The sequence below is a fragment of the Falco biarmicus genome, chromosome 13 (assembly GCF_023638135.1).
Source record: "Falco biarmicus isolate bFalBia1 chromosome 13, bFalBia1.pri, whole genome shotgun sequence".
Classification (NCBI taxonomy): domain Eukaryota; kingdom Metazoa; phylum Chordata; class Aves; order Falconiformes; family Falconidae; genus Falco; species Falco biarmicus.
Genome location: NC_079300.1, coordinates 14,134,824 through 14,153,117, shown reverse-complemented (window position 1 = coordinate 14,153,117; position 18,294 = coordinate 14,134,824). Strand labels below are relative to the sequence as shown.

At 44.5% G+C, this 18,294-nt stretch overlaps 1 protein-coding gene across 2 annotated transcripts in view; it reads left to right on the top strand.

The window, feature by feature from the left end:
- Positions 1 to 18,294, top strand: part of FGF12 (fibroblast growth factor 12) — a 227,701-nt gene that overhangs the window by 38,096 nt on the left and 171,311 nt on the right. The window lies entirely within an intron of this gene.

The window sequence follows — 18,294 nt, the reverse complement described above, 5'->3', positions numbered from 1 at the left end:
ATTCCCCATAGTCCTGCGCTGCCCACCTTGTTTATCTGAAATGGGCCTTGGGCACAGGCAGCAGGAGCTCTGCCTGCCCCGTGGCTGGGATTGAGGGCAGAAGTGAGCTTAGGTGTGAGATTTAGGTGGGAACTCCCAGAAGTGCTCACAGACAGGGCAGTTAGCGTGGCTAACAGCATCTGAAAAATACTTGGAATCCGCTTTGATCTGCTTCAAAGGGTGTTTCTTATTGAAGAGCTGAACATGTGAAACATCGCTGTTCTGGTCAGAGGTCCCTTATAGTATGCAGTCAGGAGAGAACACTACACATGGGGATTGAATCCCATCTCTGTCAGGAGCTGCTCTGTTCTCAATTCTGTATTACACCTGCCCTGTTTCTGTACCTTCTGCAAGCCCCAGTGGAGGCAGGGACTGCTGGGTGCAGAGGTGCTTGTGCTGGCAGGCTGGTAAGACACTTGAGTAAACACTTGCTCCTTTGTATGGTCCAGGAAAATCTCTAATTCAAATGCTGGTGGCTGCAGAAAAGATGCTAATGAAGCGAACCTAGCAGCCTCATTTACCCATATGAAACCATTACCAGTGGATAATTCATTCTCCTGGAAAATACAATAATAATAACGTAATATACCAAACACAATACTAGCCTCTAATAAGTCTGACAGGCAGATTGCAGTGTCTATTTAGACTGTATTAGCTAGCCAGCAATTTCATATGCTTTTATGTGCAGACCCTTTTGTTGCTGAACTCCTGCTCTTTGTTGGTTGAGCTAAACTAATTAAAGAAAAATGTACTATAACTGAGAAGTCAAAAAAAAACCAAACCTAAACCCAGCCCTTTAAAACAAAATAACCATCTCAAGTGAACAGCTTTCTGTTGTTTTTGCAGAAATGAAAGTCACTTTTTTTTTTTTCTTCAGGAATGGACAGGGCAATTAAGGGCTTAATAATTTGGTTCAAGATCTTGAATTCATAAATGTGGACTTTTACTGCAGACTACAAGCACTCAAAAAGACTTGTATTACCTGGCTATTTTGCTCTTACAACATGAGGTGACAGTTCTGTGGAGACAAATGGCGCTAACAATTTAGTACATGATAGATGGACTGTAGCCTCCGAGCACCAGCACTTCTGATATGTGTTTAAAGCTCATGTGGCTGAGGGCTGCCTCGATAGACTTTTTCAGAGCATGTAACCTATGGAGGACTCTCCTGCTTCTCCTTTGATGTACGTGCAAAACCCCCTTTGCTTGGGCTGATGCAAGCTGCCAGGCAGAGGAAAGCTGTGTCCTTGATGGCCGTGGTAGAAATATCTCTTTTTTTCAGGTGCTGGAGTGCTGCTCAGCATCTGCTTTGCTCCGGGCCAGCAAACATGTAAGGGGCTTTTGCGAAAAGTGTGTTGCCAGCAGAAGTAGCACTAGTTGCTGGAGAGGTGTATTTACAGGCTGCCAGTCGGTTTGATGGCCTTACAACTACGGGAGATAGCAGTAAGCTGCAGCCCCTGAGGAGTCCTCTCCTCAGGACCAGATACAGGCAAGGAACATGACTGGGGGTGGGGTCTGTGCACTGAATTTTTTCAGCAGAAGCACCATCCTGAGCAACCTATTTGTGAAAGATTGTGATGGTCTCACAGGTGCACCTACACATACCTAGAGGAGTCCTTTCTGTATCCTGTGCCATCCCATGGGTTGGAAGAGAACCCAAAAACCCTAGTCTCATATATTGATATGAAGATTGCTTGTTTCTTTTTTTGGTATCTTGACCTGAGGAGTGGTTTATCTTTCTGAAGCAGTGAACTTGGGCTTTGGTCTCTCCAGATTGCAAACAATGCATGTAGCTGGGACTGTCCTGGTGCCTTCACTGTTCATCTGTGTTAAACCATCACAGAGAGACTTGGGCTTCCTCTTTGTTTGAATTTCATTCAAGTAGCCTGTTTGATCATCTCGATGGTGAAAATCAGTCCAGAGTGGGAAAATTTTGTGCATGTAATGTAAATAACTGGTCACTATCTTAAGCAGTGCTTGAAGTTGGAATCTGGAAGCTGCACCATTTGGCCTGTTCACTCTACAACCTGAGTTTGAAAGATGTATGCCTGTTTGACGTTCGAAGAAATATTGGCACAATGTGCTGTGGAACGCTGGCCCACTTCAATTACTGATGGAAAGATAAAACACATTTTGATCTTGGCTGGCTTCCTTACTTGCTAATGCTAATAACATCCCGAGCTCAGCATTTCAGGGGTCATCTTGAAAGAAGCAGAGACCTGAACCCCCCTGGTCCTGCCTTCCTGCTGCTTTTGCCACTGCAGGGGAAACATTGCTGGGTCAGAGACCAGAGTCTGCGCTTCAGCAAAGCGAGTGGCAGGTGACTGCAAGGGCTACTGCGCAATGGGAGCTGTGATTCAGAGCAGGGTGGTGGTTCTCCTTGTGACTGGCAGGCTTCTCCATGCACATCTCTCTTATTTTGCACTTGCTCTAAGGTCAGTCTGAAAACCTGCAGGACTGTAGCTTTGACAGCCACCTTTGTAGGATACAAGGCTGAGGAATACCTGGTCATGTGTGTGTTGTATACATCTTTCTCGTCCTCTAGGAAGTTTTGTAGTCTTTTCATCATTTTGTAACACACCAGGGAGCTTCTCTGTCTCTGCCAATTAATTTACTGTGGTTATTTCAATTTTTTTTCACAACCTGCTTGACAAAAACTGTTTAAAGCTAGACTCTTCACATTGGGAGGGGGGGGATGGGACATGAAGCTGGTCTGGATCACAAGTAACAGTAGGAGACATAATGCTTAGCCATAAAAACTGCATACGTGCCTATAAGCTGATGCATGAAAAATGCAAGTGCTTCCTCAGCTGCCTGCCACTATGAATGATAAAGATGATAGAAATAAACTTTAACTTGTTCATTAGTGTGCAAATCAAACAACTGCAAAGCCAGCTTTTACCATACCTTGCTCATAGAGAGTGGTTTTGCTACAGCTACCCAATGCCAGTTATTTATTTGCATGTTGTTGTCCCACATGAAAATGATGGTTTTCTTCTGGTCCGATAGTGGGAACTTGTACTTATTTTGGCACCTGATGATGGAGACTTTGGTTTTGCCTGGACACCCAAGAAAGACAGAAGAGAAGGGGCAACATGTGGTGTCACCAGTGGGAAGAGTTTCTTCCTGCTGAAGTATGGTGACAATTCTGTAAACATTTCATTGTGAAATGAACACAAAGTGATGTCTAAGTGTTCGACTAGATGCGTCCACTGTCTCACTGCTCTCCCTGAAAGAGGGATACTGAATAAAGAATTGCTTAGGAATTCAGTGTGTATGCCACTTCTAGCTGCTTTTTGGCAAAATGCACGAGCCTGCAGGTAGCAGAGAGCTGGGGGGAGAGCTGCTGCGCAGTGCTCTGGCTTACCTCGGGGAGGCTGCTTCGTCTTTCCCTGCTCATACTGTCAGGCAGGCTTTGACTCATGGTTGTTAATTAACCCAAAATTGTTTTTCAGCCTCCACTGTGGAATTTTTCTTTCTCAGCACTTAGAATTTTGCATGGAGTTGGTTTATTTATCCCACATCCCCCCAGAGTGGAGAATTTAAATTCTGTAAGCACCAAATGTCTTTTTTTTTTTTTCCCCTACGTACAGCCTTTTATTAGCCTGCTGCTGTAGATCGGTAATTAGCTACACAAGTCATGCTTGCAATCGTATTTTCTACCTGAAGAGGTTGTGGTAGACACAGGATGGCAGCAATTCAGCCAGTTCCCATATACAAACATCGTATCACGAGCTCTGCTCCTTCTAATGCTCTGTCTCCTGATGACTTTCTCTAAGGGTGCTGCATAATTGCTCTGCTGGAAACATTTTCATTAATAATGGAATTTAACTTCTTAACGTGCTATTAACTAGATTTCCTTCTTTTAGGTTGACATTAGCTGTGGTGGTTCGTGAGCCTTTTCATGTGCATGCAAATGTAATCGCGTGCAGAACTTGGTCTTGTCGCTTGGGGGATGATTCCCAGGGCCTTCGGTGAACTTTGCCAGCTGATCGGAGATGAGGCACTTGGATCCTGCAAATCTGATTTCTGCAAAAAGGCTTCGCATTGTTGAACTTAAGCATTAAAAAAGGCTGCTCTGGGAAAGGGAGGATGTCTCAGTTTCCTCTAGCACTTTTAGTCCAGCTGATAAAATAACCTCAGTCATCTGGAAGTTCTGATGCTTCCAGCTAGTGGTAGTGATTTAAAATTATATCATCTCTGTTGAGGATTTGCTACCATACCCAGATCAGCAAGCTCATCTCCCACCGAGAAAAAGCTAACTTGATAAAGCTTTCCTTTGCAGACCTGAGGAATGGTGAGGAAGACCTGTGAATCCAAGGAGACCTTGTTGTCCCTTCCTGGGAGAGCAGCAGTAGGGGCCTGTCCATGTCCCATTCCAACTGCTTGGCTCAGTTCAAGGGAGTCAGTGTTTCTTAGAGACCTGAAAGCCATGTCAGCTATGCTTACCATAAAAGGGATTTTGACAGGTTTTCAGTTCCTTGTATTTATTAAAATTTGTTTACCTTCTCCTGGTCGTAAATTAAGGCAGTGCTTTCAAGACTCTTTAATTTGGACGGTAACAAGGCTCATCATCTGGCAGTGATGAATAAAGGGTTTGACTGGAGCATATGTTAATGCCCAGAAAACAATGACACTTAAAATAATTGCCCCCAAAGTGCCATATTTGGCAGTGGCTGTAGGAGATACACAGTAAATGGTGCAGAGCTGCTGCTGCTGGGCTTATGAGGGACAACAGCAGCTTCTGGCTAGTTCAAGGATTCTGCTGAGCTCTGGCAGTCGTGTGGGCAGTGACCTGCAATGAGGCTTTTGCAGCCAGGTTTTCAAAAGTAGCCACTGATTTGAGCTGTGTTTATTGCTGAGGTTTACTGCAAATCCCCCTGCAAAAGTCTGTGAATGCAAGGCACCTCCAGCACCAGACGCAGAGACTTGAGGCTCAGTGGGTTTGAAACCTGGGCTGGAATTTGATTATTTCAAAGGTTTCCAGGCTGAATGTAGTCAAGGTGCTGAGTGTCTGTAGCTGGGATATGGATCTCCTCTCTGTCTTTGCTACAAGATACCAGCTCCCAAAAGGTGTCCCTGCATATTTATTTGCATGTGTGCTGTGTAGCTTGGATCATTTGGATGGAAGAAGAGCAAAGCACCATTTGCACCAAGACACAGCTTTTGCAGTAGCCTGGTGTTTGTATCATAAGCAGAGCTATTTAAGCAGAACAAATTACACTTTCTTTGCAAGATTGCTCTTTTTCCTCACTTTTGTTTTTATGTTTTCTGCCTTAATGTGTAACCAAAACAAAAAACTTACTTGTTGCTTACAAGGGTTCTGGTAGTAGTAGCATGATGTCCCTGGAAAGGCACACATGTAGTAAAAGCTTGGGGGGCTGTATGTTTTTTGATTAGTAAAAAGACTAATTTCTTACCCGTGGGCACAAAAGTTGTGCTACACATCGGCTTGTTAATCAGCTTAAAGCAGAAAAAGTTTGCTGGCAAGCTTGGTGCCGTTTTGAAATGAAACGAGGTTGAGGGGTGCACAGACAATTTATCATGTAGAAGGCAGCCTGTAAACTTCACCAGAAGGCTTGTACCTCTGAGTGCTGCTTTCATTTTAGGGGCCGGGGTGGGGAAACAACAATGCAGCCTTGAAAGCACAGGTCAAGTCTGTAACCTCGCGTTTCCAGAAAGGGGTTAATGCAGAGGATGGAGCAGCACAAGTTAGAGTAGGAGGGGTCACCTTCTGCTTGGAGGGGCTGCAGCCAGGTTGGCCTTGCAGGCTTCCCGGCTAGTGCAGCTGGGGAAACACATCTGGGCACCAGAGCTGCAGGGCTGGAAGCTGAGCAGGGTGAGGGAAAAGGGAAGGGGCTGCACTGGATGTGCCGGGGTGGGTGGGTGGGGGGTGTCAGTGCTACACAGTGTCTCCGTTGCGGCCAGTTTTGCCATTGTATAATTGTGCATTTGCACTTTCAGTGTGGCTGAGGCACGTGTTGGGCTGGACATGGGCATGCAGCTCTGCCGTGCTGTTGGAGCAGCTCCAGCGCACCCGTGGGAGATGGCATATGGGACACCATGTTGTTGGATGCTCTCACACAGGGTGCTGTGGCTGGGCTGGGGTCCCATCCTCCCAGGGAAATAAACATTGCAAACTGTGTTGCGGCTTAAACTCAGCCTGCTCAGAGCCTGCGTTTGCTGTTATAGTCAAGCTTTTATCCAGACTGTGCAGGGGCATGTGTGACGATGCTGAAAGCCAGCCACGTTTCTCAAGCAAGTGTATTCATGCCCTGTGGCAGGAGCAAAAAGTGTGGCAATATTTTTTCATTCTGACAAAGCAGGGTTGCTGCAGATACCACAAAGATCATCAGTGTTAAACAGCTTGCAGCAACACCCTTGCCACAGCTACAAGCAGGCTGTGGAAAGCTGGGTGGGAGAAATATCTGCGTGCCGGTGTTGGGGAGCTCTTTTACTTCAGGGAGTCAGGTGAAATTTTAACCTCAAATGGCTACAGGTATAAACTTAACACCGTTATGGCAAAAATTTGTATCATTACCCTAAAGAACTGCTGTGCCATGGTTGAGGGTAATGGGACTTTAGGATACTGTGAATAATAGGGAGGGAAAAATCCCTGTAAACAACCTGGCTGGTAGAGGGATTGCTGTTTCCAAACCTGTCGTGTGTCTGTGTCATGCACTTTATCTCTTGTTGCTCCGTGTTCTGGGAGGACTTATAAAACCTGCACAGTGCTGTGGGAGGTCTGGCAGATGGGTCAGATCTTCCTGGACCTGTTCACTTGGGCCAAAAGTCATGGCAGTTGTGACAAACCCTGCCAGACTTGAACCAGCCTCCCAGGAGGAACTGGAGGTGCTGGTGCTGTTGATTTGCAGCCTGGGGAGCCTGCCCGTGGCAGGGCTTGGGTTTTTCTAGCATAGCTGTGCAAATACCAGGGAGACACAGGCACTGTCACTTAAGATGCTCTAGAAAAAGACTTTTTTCCTCTTCTCTGAAAACAGATCTTCCCTAAACAAGCTCAGGACTTTAAAGAACACCTGACAACCATCCTGGCTTTGACAGCCCGCTGGGATTTAATGCTGAGTGAAGGCTTGGTTCACTTTCAGTATTTGTTTACCCATTAGAATTGTCCTAGGGAAATACACTGCCAGTTCAGTAGGGAGACAAGTTAGACTAATCCTTTGGGAATTTTCCCATTTTTACTCCAAGATGTTGCTTTATTAATGAAACAGAGGAGAATGGGGCATTTCAGTGTTTCTTTTACAAAAACATTGATAAAATGAGCTTGTAACAAATTTTACTTTGAATGGACAACTGATTATGAATTAACCAAAATACTTGCTCAATAATCTTGATTTTTTATCTGTGTGGGAAAGGTGACTAATACGGACCTATCTCAAGACTAGAAACCTGAGCTGGAAGATCACTTTAAGACAAGACCGATTCGTCCCCCAAGTTACAGCTTCCAACGCACTAAGGCTAATTAATAGCAGAAACATGAATATATGTTTGTATCTTGCCCCCTCAGTTGCCTCTCATCTATAGATATGATTGCTGCTGCCGTACAGTCGCTGCAAGCTAAAATCTCTGGTTTTCCTCATACTGTTTCTAGCGTGAAGCTCTAAGCTGGCTTCATTGGTGACTTGCATGTTTAAAAGCTTTTGCTGTAACGTATCTTCAGTTGAATTAATTGACAAAGTTCTTTGATTCTTGCTAGTGTTTCACTGAGCATGGGCTGCATAGGAAGGAAATAAATGTCACTGCCTTCTCTAGGACAGCAGGACTTTGAGCTTGCAGTTGAACTGAGACATCCCTTGGGATTGCCCTACAGGCAGAAAAAGTCCTACAGACTGCATATTAAACTTCCTATTTTTAACTTTGTCAGGTTTAGAGAGCATAGCAAGACAAGCAGATTTTCCCCTGAGGATTCAAGTAGAAATATCAGTCTGTCATTTCAGTTTACTATTTGGGGATAATTAATTACCACTGAGGACAATTAATAATTTTAAAGAATTTGTTTCTTGAGAGGGACAGGGAAAAATAAAAGATGAAAGTCTCTGGCTGACCCCTACATCAGGCCAAGCCAAGGCGCTGTGATATGTTAAGTATAATAGTTGCTTGCTGCCCTGAGCTTGGTGATTCAGTGGCTTTGGTGGTGTTTGGGTTCCTTGGTCCTGTCCTTAATGGGTAACTCAGTTGGGATGGATGGTTTCTGACCAGTTTGTTCAGTAGTGGTTCCTTACCCAAGGGTGATGTAAAACCAAATATTTTTTTCTCATTGCATATGTATTGTCTCAGGCTTATTTGTTCCTGGAGTTCAAGAGCTATGGTATATACACAGGAAAATGGGGAAAAGCAAAGGGTCAGTGAAGCCAATAGTATAAAGGCTTGTTTTGTAAAAGTAATATTATAATTTATATAATCTTTAGACTGCTGGCCCATCTGAGCACCAGTCTGATCTAGTAGTGTATCTACAGCATTTCAGTGCATGGCCCAGCCCATTGCTCCCAGCCATCCGTGTTGTGAGCTCATCCCAGGTCTCCTACTGAGGAAAAACGTCATGTACCTCAAGTGGGAGAAACCAAATGCTGGTAGTACTCACCCAACAGGCTCATCAAGCCTGTAGTTTCTTCTCTTTCCCTCCTTAAGCCATGGTGCAGGTGTTAACATAAACCTACAAACGTCTCAATGGAGCATAATAGAAATTCCATAGACATGTACAGGGCAATTATTATATGTATTGATTTCCAATAAACAGACGTTTCAGAGTGAAACGGAACATATTTTGGAAGCATGGCAGATCAAGTATGCTTTATAAATAAATCATAGCTGTGATATGTGGTATGAGGCAATCTTATGAATAAGTTAGACTGCCTGGGGTCAAGCACGCTTTCTTTAGGTCATCATAAATGTGATAGAGAAGTCAGTTTTCTGTCTGTACTTGTCTGGGAAAGTGGGGCAGACTTTACAGAGGGAACGAGCACCAGCGAGTTGCTAGTTGTAAAGAGAGTAGTTGGATCATGTTGCCCCTGGCATTTTTTTCAGAGAAATTTCTTTCTGGATGTAATAGGTAATGCTTTAGTTTCTCAGCGCAAGTCCCACAGGCTACGTCAGTGGTCAAATAAATTTCTTTCTCAGTTCACTCTGTCCCCAGTTAACCTGGTTTTGTCCCAATCTGGCTTCTCTTACAGAGAATCGTGATGGAGCTGCGTGATGGTTTAAATGTTCTCCACAAGTGCAGCCTGCTGTGCAGTGAGATCAATTGCAGTGGATATTTGGGATTTTGAGATCCAGGTGTTCAGAATTGTTTCCTGAGGAGGCACAGGGAATAAACGTAGTGCGAAAGCATGTCTTGAAGCGGAAGATCCCTTATCTCACAAGCACTTAAGTAGAAAATATGACTGCTTGCATGCTCAGACATCTGTCACGTACTGTACAGCTGGTGTCCTCTCTCTTGGGGAGTTCTTGGTAGACTGAAGTGGTGCTTTAACATCTGACCTGAGCGAGAGGTGAAGTGGTCCATGGGCAAGGACAGTGTCATAGCTGAGTCTTTGCTTCCATTCCTGCAGCAGAAGGCTGGTTCGCCTCTTGTTGCTGCAGACTATTTCCTTAACCGTGGTTGCTTTGCTGCTGGCTGCCTGAATGTTGCCCAGAGCCTACAAATACTGCTAACTGATGCAGTGGCGTTCTTTTTTTTTTTTTTTTTTTTTTTTCCTGCACAGGATTGAGGACAGCTGAGCTTTTACATAAGTAAAGTTTACTCCTACGTGTATGCGTGCAAGCCCTAGCGCTGGCTTTTACTTGAAGCTGGCAGGTTTTGGCTCTAGCTCTCTGTTAATCAAATTCCTGAGTTCCTGGTTTGTTCTTTTTCCTGTCAAACCTTTGCTGAGCTGAGTGGGCATTTAGCAAGAGTAAATCTGTAAGAAACCCTAATAGGGAGCAGCAGTTATTATCTCAAGAGAAACATTGATGTGAATTTCCATCAAGGTACTTTGTGTTCCAAAACAGGGAGGAAGTGTTTAGACAGCAGCTGGCCCATAGTTAGGAAACTGAAGCATATTTGGAGAGAAGTGACTGATTAAAATCCCCCTCTGCCTTTAACAGCCTGCTTTATACTAAAGAAGGAGAGGCAAAGACCTCCCTGGCCAGCTGGCCTGGCTTCCTCCCATTGCTGAAAACCATGTTGTACACCACGTTAATGAACTTCAAGTGCCCTCTTAAAAGCTGTTTTTCTGCTGGGAAACTGTTTCAAAGCCTCCCTGTACTGATCAAACCTTTCCAATTTCTAGGTTATGTGTATTCTTGGCCATATTTATCTGCACTGGGCTCCAATGCTGTCCTATAAATACCTCAGGGGTGATCATATTCCCTCTTGCATTTGGTTTTGCTAGGTTTAAATGGGCCAAGCTGCTTCAGTCTTTGTCGTGCACAGCTCCGTTCACCGGCCGATCCTGCTGACCCTGCTCTGTACCTGTTCCAGATGGACTTCATCTCACTCGAACGCTCTAACGCAAGCAAGCCACTTTCTTTAAATATAAAAGACTTTCAGGTTGACAAGCTTAAAGATCAACATCTTGTCTGGCATAAGGCTGGAGTCTGCAAATTCAGCATTTGGACTTAAATAGTTTTTCATTTTTCACACATTTTTAAAAAAATGCAGTATACACACTAAACAGATGATGCTCAGCAGGGCACTGTATAAGCTGCTTTCTGTTGTGTATTGCTCTCAGTAATGGATGAAATTAGGCTTCAAAAGTCACTGGCAACCTTTCTTCTGGATGTTGTATATCCAGGTCTATGGCAGGAGACTTTTTTTGGTGATTTCACTTTCAACTCTTGTGCCAGCACTTCTTAAAGTGCCTGTTTAGCTCTGCCAGCCTCCAGAGAGATAGAAGAATGTAGAAACATTTGGATCCAAATACCCTGAAAGGTTTGTGAAGTTCAGATCCAGCTATGAACCTGGCAAATGCCAACTAGTGGAAGCTATCATGCTAGCTGAGATTTATGGTTGGTTTTGTCCATTATCTGTCTGACTGTGTTCAAGGGCCAGCGCTTCACAGGGACCTCGCAAAGCAGCAGCAGATCAGTGCTTCTGTAGGAAAAGCGTCTTCTCAACCTCCAATATTTGGCTTATTCCCTGAAGTAGGAGTGTTATATGCCACATAAAATGTGTCAGCCAGTACCTGTGGATGTTTGTCTCTTATAAATAGATGATCTTTTGTGGTTTTGTGCCAGTCTCTTTCGATATAAGGCACCATTACAGTGAGTTTCAAAGGTCATTACAGCTGAACTGTGCAAGGAGAAAATAGCGTGAATTTTGGAAGTGCTGGGATATAGTTACAAGTCAGGCTTCTTTGCATCTGTGAATTGCATGGGAAACATAGCACTGTGCAACACATTCAGTGAAGGCTGGGACTTGTATTGCAAGTTTTTTCTCTGGTCTTTTAGTAGACGGTAGAAATTGGATGAATTTATCAGGGCTTGCGTTAATATCCTTATCTCCACTTTGTTACTGAACCATAAATTAAGCTCAAATAATTGGTAGAATAAAAGATTACCAAGGATAACATGGCAGTTAAATGATTTCTGATACTTTTTTGGAAGGAGTGTAGATGTAAATGAAGCAGCAGAGCAGCAGTTTTGAGGTGACTGGTTCCTGAAGCTGGTGTAAGCATGCTGTTAATTAACATTTTTGCAGTGCTTTGAAAATGTGAATTGCTCCAGGAATGTTAAGTATCATTATTATAGCAGTCTTGAAAAGTAATAACTTAATTTATGAAAGGATTGAGTCCATTCTTCAGAATTACAAGCAGGACCATGATGTGGCTGCTGGAGTAGCAAACTGCAGTTCGGGACACTGGGTTCAGCTCTTGGGGCTTTTTAGTGGGGTTTGTCTGAGGTCAGCTCATAACTGTTCACTGCTCGATGATAAGTGACCTGGAAGAAGGGTAAGGAAGCTGAGGACATATCATTCATGGAGAGCCATCAAGTTGCTTGGTGAATTAGCACAAGCAAATGGTATGTAAAGTGTTACTTGTAAAAGCAGGCATTTGGGTACAGAGAACTGGGAGGGTGGCCTATTTCTGAGAAGCAGCAAGTCTAAAAAGGTGCACAGCCACTGACTAGTCAGCTGAACTGGAGCTGTTAGGACTCAGTCTGAGCACTCCCTGTTCCCATCCATCGTGCCCGTGCTTACAGGTGCAATAGGGGTGTGACTGCTTCCCCAGCAGCGAAGACTCAGCCAGGGGAGCTCCTTGCTGGTAGCTAAACACAAGCAAATGCTGCCCATGGAAGGGCAGACGCAGAAAGCTGGAGTAGTAGGAAGGTGATTATGTTTTCTCTGAAATTAGGACTGGTGCAATCTCTTGTAAAATACCTGAGGCAGTTTCTGATACCTGTAATAATATTTAATTTTTTTTTTTTGGGGGGGGTGGGGGTGGGGTGGGCGGGGGGAACAACATATTGGAGATAAGTCAGAGAATAACTTGTAAATGACCAGAAAACATGACTTATAATGACAGGCTCCAGGAATTTGATTAATCAACAGTGAATTGATGCATCTGGTATCTAGATGGAGAACAGCTATTTAACGTACAGCAAGATCCAGTGGCTGGAAATGAAAGGTGGGCACATTCTGACCAGAAATAAATTGAAGTTTAACTGTGAAGCTAATTAGCCATGGAAACAGTATCTGATACTGAGGATTATGGTGAACTCTTCATCACTAGAAATGTTAAAATCAAGATTGAAGGTTTTTCTGCTCCAGCTTTGGCAGAAATTGGTTCAGGACTATGTCTTGGTCTGCATTATGTAGAGTACCCCAACAGATAACAATAGTGGCCTTATTCATTCACTGTGTGGCTTTGGCAGGTTTAATGGGGACATTGCAATTCTAAGTACTACCAATGCAGTCCCAGCTCTAGGGGTGTTCAAAGGCAAAAATTACAACTGAGTTTTCCAGGGTCAAGGGTTCCCCCTGTGCTGACTTTTGTTGGATGCTCCAAAGCCTATTCATTTCAACTGGAGTTTGCTCAGCAGCTGGGAAAATACAGCAGTCAGCTGGGAAAACATCTCCAGAACTGGGGGACAAGAAAAGCTATGCCTTCAAAATTTGCCTTATCCTTGCTGTGAGGATGAGGTTTGTTTCCTGTGAAACAGGAGTTAGTATTGACCATTATCTTCCAAGGGTGTGTATGTGACCTTATGGGCATTTAGAACAAGTCTCACAGAAAGGTGTGTGCAGTTAAACCTGTCTCATCATCTTGTCTCCCCCTGGTGCTGCTGGGCATCTGATGCTCACTATGTTGCCTGATGCAGAGCAGCTGAGCTGACCTACTGCCCGGACAGAAAACACGAGGTTTGTCTTGTTAAAAAAAAAACACAAAACAAACAAAACCCCCACAAACCAACAATCAAAACAAAAGAACAAAAACAAAAAACCAGAAAATTCCCCCCAAAACCAGCCAGCAGACACGTCAAGATTTAGTACGTGTTGTCTGTATCTGAAACTTTGCAAACTCTTTTGTAAAACCCCCCTGAGAGGCTGTGCAGGTGATGCATCCAAGTGCTGCTCCAAGGACTGTGAACAGGCAGTCCTGCAGAAGGGAACCTGAGCATCCCCTCTCCCTGGGTTTTATTTTTTATGGGTTTTTATTGTTGTTTGGGGTTGTTGAGGCGTGGGTGGGTGTGTTTAAACTACAAGCTTCATTTTTAACAGCATTTCCACTGAAACAGTTCAGTTTGAATGAGGTGGTGTTTTCCAGCAGTGACATTTTTTCTAAGCAGCTCCTGGTAACAGCAGAATGGTCCCTGGCCGAGGAGGACCCTTTGAGGCATGGTGCCTCTCACAGGGCTGGAGATGGTTTGGCGTGGGTCAGCTGGGCAGAAATAGGAAGGTTGTTCCTTGCATTGGTGTGCATGTTCCTCGGTGCATAGTGAGAGGATAAAGGGGATTTGTGTTCTTGAGGTTTCCTTGGTTTACCTGAAGTTATCTCTGTCATTAGGGTATCTGCTAAGTGAGGGACACTGCTGTTACTGCTCTGTGGTGGGGTGCGGCTGACAAAGAACTAATTGTCACCAGAAGATGACAGTATCAGAATGTGACACACACACTCTGCACAAAATGCTTATATTTGCATACAAAGTGCCTAACCCATTATTAATGGATACATCCTGCATATATGGGGAACTTAAGCACAGCCAGTCACTCCAAATGAACAGGCATCAAAATCTGACCTATCCAAAGTCACATGTTGAAGCAGGAAGCAACAGCCAAGAATAGACTCAGGGTCCTGAACTTCCCCAACCTCTAGAACGGGAGCCAAATTTCATCTCTCTCTTGTAATTATGGTCAAAGCCTGGGCTGCAAATGAGAAGCACTGACTTCTGTTTTCTGCTATGCAGTAGATTTACTGTATGACCTTGGAGGAAAATGTGTCCTCTGTGTCTCAGTTTACCTCCCCACTAATGGAGATAATTGTACTGGTATGCAGTAAGCTTTAATGGATTTTGTTCCTGCACCTACTGAAATTAATGGCTCTTCTTGCAATGGGAAGACGACCAGATGCACCATTTTCAGAGTGTCTGGATGAAAGGATTTTGCAGAAGTGAGACAGATACTCTTTGTTTTAACGTATGGGCCCAATAATACCCACATATGCTAGAGAGTCGTTTGTTCACATGGATGATAAGGGATAACAATTCAGTCTTGAGAACAACAGCTGGATCGACCCTCCTTGCACTGCTGCTGTGTGCACATGTGGTTTCACCTGGCTTAGGTGCTGCTGGAGCAATGAGAGGCTCAGGGGGGGGACTTGTAAGAAATCCAAGACCCAAATCTGTCAATAATTCAGTGAGCCAGGCGAGTGCTGCATCTTGGTGCTAACGCATGGTTGTCGTGAACAGATGCAAAGCATGGAGAGTTTCTGGCTTGAGTAGGACTCTCTGCCTTGTGCCTTATTTTCCTCATTAGGAAAACCAGCCCATGCATTCCTCCAAGCTAGTTGTTTTTCAAGTATGCAGAAACAGGACAACTACTTGCAAAGATAAAGCAGACACTGACTCATAATGCTGAGCTAGAAAAGTTAGCAGGCCTAGCACCATGGAAATGAGTGCAGCATCTCTTGCTCTGCATTCCCTCCTGTGCATTGCAGTGCTCTGGATAGCTCTTACACTTGCAACACTAGCTTAGTTTTTTTGGATCTGATGTGTTTCCTGGTAGCTGATGTCGCCAAGCGGAATACTTGTGGCAAGTGGAACAACATCTCTCTGTTCTGTTAGTAGATTAAGTCTAAACACTACTATCAGTTTATACCTTTTGTGCTGATTCTTTGTTTCCCAGACCAAGGAGAAATAAATCACCATTTGGTCTGCTGACCAACCAAAAGTCTGTTCAAGTAAATTATCCCAGAAAGACTCTTTCTGTGCTTTTTATTTTCAAGTTTTTCAGTACTCAATTAAGAAGTGCCTATTTAGAAATATCTAGGTTGGTCATGTTTCAGTGTGTTATTTCCTCAGTACTAGTGCTGGGTATCCCTGGAGTGATCACTTATTGATGGATGCTTGTTTTCCATGCACAGCATGGGATTGTGGTTACCTGATGGAGGCATGCAGCTACATCCAAACCTGTGTTATCGCTCTAGTTTGTAACTGCAGTAGGTTCCTTTGAGATTTTACCAGGTGAACAATTGCGTGCGAAGGACAGCCTCCATCCCAAAAAGCCTAACCTGGAGAAGACAAAGGGAGATTTAAGCCTCCAGAGTTCCTGTGTCGGGTTGCAGTCACAAGGCTCTCCATTCCTTCTATCCAGGAGAAAGGACAAGATCATGTGCTTGCCATTAGGGAGCTTTACACATTCGCATACACCCTCACCACCACTTTTTTTGATCCTAAAATGATTTTCTCATAAAATTGCCCTTGATCTCCAGCTTGAGACTCTGATGCATATTTATAACCCTTCCTCTGCACTTTCTTGTCATTTGACTTACCAAATCCCAGTCCTTGTCTGGGTTGACGATACAAAACGCAAGCTGCAGCCCAAGTGGGGATGAGGGATGGAAGGACTCTCTTGCTCTGCATTTATTCTGTTCTACTTCGAGCTCTAGATGTTTAAGGGGGCATCCTTTTGCTGTCTGCTAATGAAGACATCCAGTGGGATGTAATCTGTGCTTATGATGACACCTGCTTGATTTCCACTGCACAGCTAGCTGAGGTCCTCGGTGGGCAAGCAATAAGTGGCAAAATCCCCCAACAGCATCCTCCTGTCCCCAGATCCTTTCCAGAACCACATCCCTATGACACTGCAAAGTAGAGGCCAACTCTTAGCCAGTGTTAATTGTCACAGCTTCATTACCTGGTCCACTTTGCCCTCACAAAGGATTTGTGCCTCACTGTTCAGCAACAGCCAAGAGAAATGGGGATTTGTCAGACAGCTCCCAATCTCCGGAGCCACGCTGGGGAACTGAGGCATCAGAAATCTTGCAGCTCAGCCCAAGCAGCGTACGAAGCCTGTGTGCAGCCTCTCAGGCTCAGGCCATAGCAGTGAGTGTGCTGACAGCCTCACAGCTCGTTTCCTCAGACAGGGTCCCTCTTTTCCTTGAGAAGCAGAGCACAAAGCAGGATGGCATCACATAGCCAAGCCCTGGGGCTTATAATTTGGCAATTTGGTGCACCACACACAGAGATCCAAGAGATTATTAAGACAGTGCGGCAAGCTGGGGGAGAGGTTCTTGGGAAGACCTGTAAAACGGCAGCATGTTTTACACCCTCTCCTTGCATGTGAGTCATGGAGATCTCCGTATGCTGAGGGTAATGAGCATTTGTATTCAGATGATTTCCCAAGCTCTCTTGTTGAATGCTGGGGAAGAAAAAGCATTTACTGTCATTTTTCCAGGCAAGGACAAAGTGCAGGGTGGTATGTTGAGCTGCTTTCAGAAAGCTGCTCTTAGAGATGTGTTTATTGGGTTCTTCTGCTTGTTCTCTGCTTGCACACAGACAGACAGAGCTCTTCGTGCTCTCTTCCACCTGCTGTTAGTGTGACACAAAACAGGATTCTCTGCACAGGTCTCAGCAAAAGGCCTAGTTATGGTTGGATAAGTGGATGCTGGCTTTTATAACTTAGATACTTCCGGTGTCTGCTCAACATGAAGCATGTTCAGGCAAAAAGAAACACTACCTGCCTTCAAGAGTGTTTGTATTTTGTTTTTTTGTTGCCTTTTTTTTTTTTTTTTTTTTTTAACTGCAAAAAAAGGTTTTGCTATGACTTGGACAGGGGCATGATTTGTCCTTCACTATCTGACCTGTCAGTATTAGGGTCCTGGCATCTTATCTTCTGAGGATGAAAGAAAAATGTCCCTTATGAGCTGTGTTGTGAAGCTGTCAGCCAGGAGTCACTGCATGGGTGTCTTCTCCTCTGCTTCTGTGCATTGCACTGTGATGGTGTCTCGGCAAGAACTTCTCTTCCTGGTAAGCCTTTTCAAGAGGTGCTGAAAGAGCAGGGAGATCTCCAAAGGCATGGAGGACCTTTGGTGTCATAAGCTTTATCCATTGACACAACACATCTTTTGATGATGCAGTGGCAGTTCAGGTCTGGTGCTGAAGCTGGTGCTATGGGCCAGCTGTTGGCCACTGGCTGAGAGCACAGCTAAGGCCAGCCCGCCAAATTCACCACCTGTGCCAGTTAAATGATGACTGCGTGCTTCGTCAGAAGCCACTGCTTTCTGAAAGCTATAGAAGCTATCATCTCCACAGGGACGACTATTTCTGAGCTGTTTCTGTAGAGCAGGTGTGAATTTTAAAGAAGTGGGGTCATCTTTAGTTAAGTGCCCTCAGCATCAATCAGTTACCAATATTTCAGCTCCCTTCCCTGGTGTCTTTGGAGACATCCGACATCCATCAAATAAAGCAGCCTCCAGATGGCCCCAACATATGGTCCATGTCTCGGAATAGCTGAAATCTAAATGCTTGCCTCCTTGGGAAGCTGCGGCCCCTTGCTGAGTCTCGACATCCAAGGGAGGTGCCTGCTGCTTTAATCAATGTGTGTCTGTTTTTTTCTGCTTTGTCATAGTCATAATAATAAGCAAGTCTCGATTTGGCATCCCTAGCTGTAAGAAGCTTTCTGTGCTTGAAATACTAAGTGCCTGTCAGTCCCTTTCTTTCCTCTTGTCTTTTCCCTCATCACCAGGACCCTACTGATCTTCTCAATCCTGACAGTGCTAATTATCCTTCTCTTTCTTCCTGTTATTGCTGCCTTTCCTT